The sequence below is a fragment of the Pinus tabuliformis genome, chromosome 1_2, assembly GCF_031772625.1.
Source record: "Pinus tabuliformis cultivar Carrire ecotype Pingquan chromosome 1_2, CPIR1, whole genome shotgun sequence".
Lineage (NCBI taxonomy): Eukaryota > Viridiplantae > Streptophyta > Pinopsida > Pinales > Pinaceae > Pinus > Pinus tabuliformis.
Genome location: NC_142298.1, coordinates 293,764,415 through 293,771,620, shown reverse-complemented (window position 1 = coordinate 293,771,620; position 7,206 = coordinate 293,764,415). Strand labels below are relative to the sequence as shown.

At 36.8% G+C, this 7,206-nt stretch overlaps 2 pseudogenes; both read right to left on the bottom strand.

Annotated features, from left to right (window-relative positions):
• Nucleotides 1-2,619: 2,619 nt before the first annotated feature.
• On the bottom strand, nucleotides 2,620-3,252 carry LOC149205496 (beta-amylase 1, chloroplastic pseudogene; annotated as a pseudogene).
• A 1,368-nt stretch (nucleotides 3,253-4,620) lies between these two features.
• Nucleotides 4,621-5,704, bottom strand: LOC149205495 (beta-amylase 1, chloroplastic pseudogene; annotated as a pseudogene).
• Between the last annotated feature and the right edge of the window lie 1,502 nt (nucleotides 5,705-7,206).

The following is a 7,206-nucleotide window of genomic DNA, read 5'->3' as shown; positions in this document are numbered from 1 at the left end:
GAAGACTTGGTTATCTTATGTTTAAGGTCATCTGTGTGCTCACTAATCCTTTGATTAATGGAGCATCTAGTCTCACCAATATAGGGGGTCCCACAAGAGCAAGGAATAATATAGACACCCTTCATGTCCTTGGGGTCAATAGGATCCTTCACTGATTGGAGGGACTTACGAATGGTGCTAAGGGGTCTAAAGGTCGAGGGAACATTATGTTTCTTAAGAATCTTCGCAATCTTATCAATGGTCCCTTGAAAAAATGGTAGATGGACCCCTAAGACCCATTCTTTAGGTTCTCTTTTAATTACATAATTTTTGGCAGCTTTGAGGAAAGCCTTCTGACCCAGGAATCTACTATAACCGTTTTCAACAAAGACATTAAGGAGATGGGATTTCTCATTCTCAAAGCTCTTTTCATCAGAGATCCTTAGGGCACGAGTAGCGAGGGTGTTGAGAACGCCCAACTTCTGAGTGGGGAAATGGTGGGAACTGGGATGAAGATATTGCTCCGTATGTGTTTTCTTTCGAAACACTTGGTGGGAGAGCGAACCATCACTATTCTTTGAAATAAGAATATCAAGGAAAGGGAGGCAACCATCGACTTCCTGTTCTATGGTCAACTTAATAGCTGAGGATTGACTATTGATATGATTAAAGAAGAGATCTAACTCCTCTTAGCCATGAGACCAGATGACATTAGTGTCATCTACAAATCTTTTCCAAAGTTTAGGTAGGCAGCGGGCCGAATTTAGAGCCTTGGATTCAAAATCTTCCATAAAAAGATTAGCAACAACAGGGGATAGGGCTGAGCCCATGGCAACACCACAGGTTTGCTCAAAGAACTCCCCCTCAAAACTGAAAAAGGTGGAAGTGAGACAGATCTCAACTAACCGAGCTATATCGGGATCTGTTAAGTAGTTGATCACCTCCATGGCCTCCTTTATAGGGATGCAAGTGTAAAGGGAGACTACATCAAAACTCACAAGAATGTCCCCAGGGTCAAGCTTTATGCCCTTGATCTCCTCAACAAAGGAAGCAGAGTCTTTGACGAAGGACTCTGTACGGCCAACTAAGGGTCTAAGCTTTAATGCAAGTAATTTAGCAAGAAGGTAGGTAGGACCACCTATGGTGTTGACAATGGGCCTTAGGGGAGCTCCCTCCTTGTGAATTTTAGGGAGCCCATAGATCCTAGGAGTGGTGGGACAACTCTCAATGAGTTTATAGCATAGGGAACTCACTAAGCTACTGGACTTGATGGCAAGAGCCACAGTCCTAGAAATCTTCTTTAGCAGGTTTTTGGGAAGCTTTTTATAGCTTCCACTATTATGAAGATGATCTAACATCTTATTGCGGTAATCTACTTTGTCAAGAATGACAGCAGCCCCTCCTTTGTCGGCTTTCATAACAACGATATCTTTGTTCTGGTTTAAGGATCTGAGGGCCATAAATTCTTCCTTGCTAAGGTTGCTCTGATGGGGCTTTGCCTTCCTAAGGACAATGGCGCAATCCTATCTAATAGTGTCCTTAATATTATCAGCTAAGCCTCTAATCCCGAATACTATGTCACAAATAATGTCATCTACTGAGATCTTCTTAGGGGCCAGGGCAAAGTTTAAACCTTTACCCTTACTAACAGGGCCAACTTGAAGTCCTTAAAATTCAAATTCTGCACCACAATCCTCAAACATAGCCCTGTTCTCCTGTCGTACTTGTTAGAGAGTTGACGGTTTTTATTCCATAGATATTTGAGTGACAAGGAAAAAGGTAGGGCTTCTGAAATATTGCACATTTTGGCTATAACCAAGATGAAATTCCTAAAACCTTCCTTGAGAGCATCACATCAAAATTCTAATTTAGGATAAGTATTGCTATTGCATTACCTCTGTGGATAAATATGGGTATACGAGATTGAAACCATCATGTTCAGGTAACATAGACAATCATCAAACCTAATGAAATTTTTAGAGAAGTAGTGCAGTAGATGGGTCAAGCTTATAATTATTTCAGTTATTCGTCCTCTTACTATAGCTTTATATTCTTGCCAAGAAAATGCACAACATTGACGCTACCTTCAATTTTCGTGTTTTCCAATGCCTAGGTTTTAGTCTTTTCCAATGTCGGGATGTTGTGCTCTTTTTTTGAAGTTCTAGAGTTTGAAAAAATATGGGGAACTAATTAAATTCATGTATTAAGCTTGAACAAAATGAATTCCATACATACTAAGTTATTAAATTAATCATAGTGAATTGGTGTACAATTGCAATGATATGAATTGTTCTCCAATTCTTCAAATCAATGTATATTAATGTGATGAAGGCTAATTATATTGATTTGGAAGTCATGTTAATGTAACAAAACCTAATGATATTGAGTTGGCGTAGCCATTAAAATATTGTATTCATGTTAATGTAACAAAAACTTTTATACTGAGTTGGCGTAGACATTACAAGCTTGTATTTGCACAAGACCACATGGAGGAGCAGGACAAGTGAAATAATACATTAGTTTAATTCCAACAATAAATATCTTTTACATTCAAATTTTGCCTGCTTCAAAAAAGGTAAGCTTTAGGCTTAATTAAGCAAGAGTAGATTTTACCTGCTTCAAAAACGGTAAGCTTTAGGCTTAATTATGCAAGAGTACAACAACCTCTTGGACCAATGGGACTGTAGCATAGACAAATGAGTTTGTATCTCTGTGTTCTTTCTCCCATTAATTTTAGGACCCTCCTTGTGCCATTTTTCGAACAAATGAGAGAAATAACCTCCAATTTTCAGGCTGGAAAAAATGTTGGTTCATTCTCAAATAAGTGAATGCATACATGGGTTCCATTGTGGTGTTATGACCATCTTCTGGCAGTCAAAGATTGGCATTCCTAACGATCTGATCATATGCATCTTGAACAAATATTGGAAGAGCATTCTCCCCAGCAAGAGGGCCCCCAACTTTCAGAGTTGAAAGGATGACTTGTTTGATCAGTTTCTTTGAGGAGCATTGTGCATCTCCTCATTGTTCCCAATCTTTCATTTCAAGGCAAGTAAAATTGAAAATCACCCCATGTCTCACAAACATGGAATCTATTGGCTGATACCCATCTTTGAATCGAGTATTATAATATACAACATTGAGCTCATGAGCATGGGATCTGGTTCCATAATGCCAATTTATTCCAGCCACTTTGTCAAAAAGCTTGACGCTAGTGCCATGAAAAATGGCTTCAGCTGCTATTAGGATTCTCTCTCCATGATCAAGAAGCATACCAGAATACCACTCAAGGAAAAACTCACCATAACAATTATTCCAGCCATCATCTCTTCTTAAAAATGGTGTGTCCTCAGGCCAGTCGTTGTAGTGGCCTACATCACTTGGGCCCCCATTACCCCATTCCTTCTTGCGAGCAACTTCATCTACAACTTTAACATTAGAGACCATATACAGCAATACAAGGATATCCATTAGGTAATAAGGGACATTGACCCCAACAACTTTAAAAACTTATATATAAACTATACACATGTAGATATATAAAAAAAGGTAAGATGCAGCTATGCTCTGTAGAAAGTAATTTATACAAAAAGTATATACCTTATCATAACACAGAAATGCCCCAATCCCTGAGAATATCCACATACCATTACTCTCGGGATAATATGGATACCTCAGCTCTCCTGTAGGACCCATTCCCACTTGAATTTCATGTATTATCATGGACAAATCACACCCATGTTAGACGAATTTTTAGCATAGATTAAAATCATGAGCTTACTTTGACATACAACTAAGAGAATTCTCACAGGTCAAAACAACTCCTAGATAGATATATAGAAGGGTTTAGGGCCAATTATATTTGAAGAAGAACAAAGCAGAAAAAAAAAAAGCACTGCGATAAAAATATGGATTAATATAGATTAGGGAAATTGGACATATGAATACTGAATGTATATCTAAGACTTGTAGCATGCATGACAGTCTAGGCTTATTCACAAAAGTTGGACACGGTTTAAAACATTTTTAGCTTAAGTATACTGCATTTATGTAAATGAAAATAAGACAAGAACAAGATAAAGAATGCACCACATAGAGCAGACGGTTTTCATATCAACACTGAAGGCTTTTACCCGACAATACAAATACAAAACAATCGACGTTGGTTTGTTCAAACTAAAGAAACGCTCGGGTTTTGGTCTTTTCCAATGTCGGGATGTTGTGCTCTTTTTTTGAAGTTCTCAAGTTTGAACAAATATGGGGAACTAATTTAATGCTTGTATTAATATTGAATAAAATGAATTCCATATGTACTAAGTTATTAAATTAACCAGAATGAATTGTTTTGCAGTTGCAATGATATGAATTCTTCTGCAATTGCAATGATATTGTTGAAAGACGTCTTCAAATCACTGTATTTTAATGTGATAAAGGCTAATTTGGCGTAGCCATTAAAAGCATGTATTCATGTTAATGTAACAAAAACTAATTATACTAAATTGGCATAGCCATTACAAGCTTGTATTTTCACAAGACCACATGGAGGAGCAGCATATGTGAAATAACACATTAGTTTAATTCCAACAATAAATATGTTTTACTTTTAGATTTTGCTTGCTTCAAAAAAGGTAAGATTTAGGCTTAATTATGAAAGAGTGTAGCAGTCTCTTGGACCAATGGGACTGTAACATAGACAAATGAGTTTTTATCTCTGTGTTCTTGCTCCCATGAATTTGAGGCCCCTCCTTGTGCCATTTTTCAAAGAAATGAGACAAATAACCTCCAATTTTCAGGCTGGAACAAATATTGGTTCATTCTCAGATAATTGAATGCACACATGGGTTCCACTGTGGTGTTATGACCATCTTCTAGAAATCAGAGATTGGAATTCCTAACAATCTGATCGTATGCATCTTGATCAAATCTTAAAAGATAATTCTCCCTAGCAAGAGGGGCCATAGCTTTCTGAGTTGCAAGGATGACTTGTTTGATCAGTTTCTTTGGGGAGCATTGTGCATCTTCTAGATGTTCCCAATTCTTCATTTCAATGCAAGTAAAATTGAAAATCACCCCATATCTCACAAACATGGAAGCTATTGGCCGATACCCATCTTTGAATCAAGTATTATAATATCCAGCAGTGAGCTCATGAGCATAGGATCTGGTTCCATAATGTCAATGTATTCTAGCCACTTTTCCAGAAATCTTGACACCAGTGCCATGAAAAATGGCTTCAACTGTTGTTAGGATTCCCTCTCCATGATCAAGAAGCATACCAGAATACCACTCAAGGAAAAACTCACCATAAGGAGTATTCCAGCCACCATCTCTTCTGAATAATGGTGTGTCCTCACACCAGTTGTTGTAGTGGCCTGCGTCACTTGGGCCCCCATTACCCCATTCCTTCTTCCCAACAGCTTTAGCTACAAATTTAACATTAGAGACCATATACTGCAATACAAGGATATCCAAAATAGTTAATAAGGGACATTGACCCAAACAACTTTAAAAACTTATACAATAGGTATAAACATGTAGATATATAAAAAAGGTAAGATGCATCTATGCTCTGTAGAAAGTAATTTAAAAAATATGTATATACCTTATCATAACATTGAAATGCTCCAATTCCTGTGAATCTCCACGTACCATTACTCCCAGGGTAAGATGGATACCTCATCTCTCCTACAAGACCCATTCCCACTTGAATTTCTTGTATTATCATGGACAAATCACACCCATGTTAGACAAATTTTTACCATAGATTCAAATCATGAGCTTACTTTGACATACAACCAAGATAATTATCACGGGTCAAAACAACTCCTAGATAGATATATAGAAGGGTTTAAGGCCAATGATATTTGAAGAAAAACAAAGCATTGTGATAAAAAGATGGATTAATATAGATTAGGTAAATTGGACATATGAATACTGAATGGATATCTAAGACTTGCAGCATGCATGACAGTGTAGACTTGTTCACAAAAGTTGGACACAGATTAAAACATTTTTAGCTTAATTGTACTACATTTATGTAATTGCAAATAGGACAAGAACAAGATAGAGAATGCAGCAGATAGATAAAACAGTTTTGATATCAACACTGAAGGATTTTGCCATGGAATACAAATACAAAATAATCTACATTGGTTTCTTCAAACTGAAGAAACGCCTCATGATATTCTCAAAACTGGATATATAAAAGAAACGAGGTCTAATAAAATTACTTCTTATCCATTGGACCAAAACTTGTATTAATACATAGAAAAAGAAGCCTTAATCATTAAGGCTGGGGCCAAAATAGATTATAGTATATTTTTAGACAAAGGATATATCTTGTACAAAATTCATAAAGATGAGGTTGGTCAAGTTAATTGTACATAAGCCATCATATATAAGCACATGAAAAACAAGCCCTCTGACGGGTTACATAGAAGTATTTGGGTCATGCAAACCCCATGGTAAGTTTCTCACTATCCATATGCAAGATATGTACTAGGGACAATGTATGTCCAACCTCTATGGCAAAAGGATGTCAGAGGTAGAGTAAGCAAACTCTCGTAAAAGTGAGGTTGGTGGCAAACATCTGTTGTAAAAAAGGAGGTGGCGGCAAAGAAACCAGTATGGCAACTATGTGGTCAAAATGAGGTGCAACATGGAAGATATTGGAGGTATCTAAGAAATCAATTCAAAAAGTGCACATGTTGGGGAAAGTGTATGCCTAAAAATTAAGGTCTTGTGGATTTGGATGAAATAAAATTTGTAAGATAAACAATAAGATCTTTAGAGCTAGTAAAACAGGGATGCCTCAAATCTAACAAAGGCTTAAATCTCCAATACACAATTTTTCTCAATCACATGGACCTTTTGATTTGAGATAGGATGGTGATATTTGTGTGCACAAGCAAGGTTTGATCTTCCATTAGTTAGTTCCAAATACAAAGATACAAATCCTTGATAATGAAAATCCTAGGTGGAGTTTGGAAAAATAAATACCAAGTACAAATCCTAGGAAAATTTGGTTGAATAGGTACCCCACCTGTAGCCTCTCGGTTGCAGGATATCTCCCAGCTACAGTGATCTAGATATTTCAATTTGAAATAGGATGGGGATCGTTTGAAAAGATCTTTCCTAGTTGCAAGGATATGGATCTTTTGATTTGTGACAATGAATTGTTCTGTTATTGCAATGATATTTTTGAAACACGTCTTCAAATCAATTTAT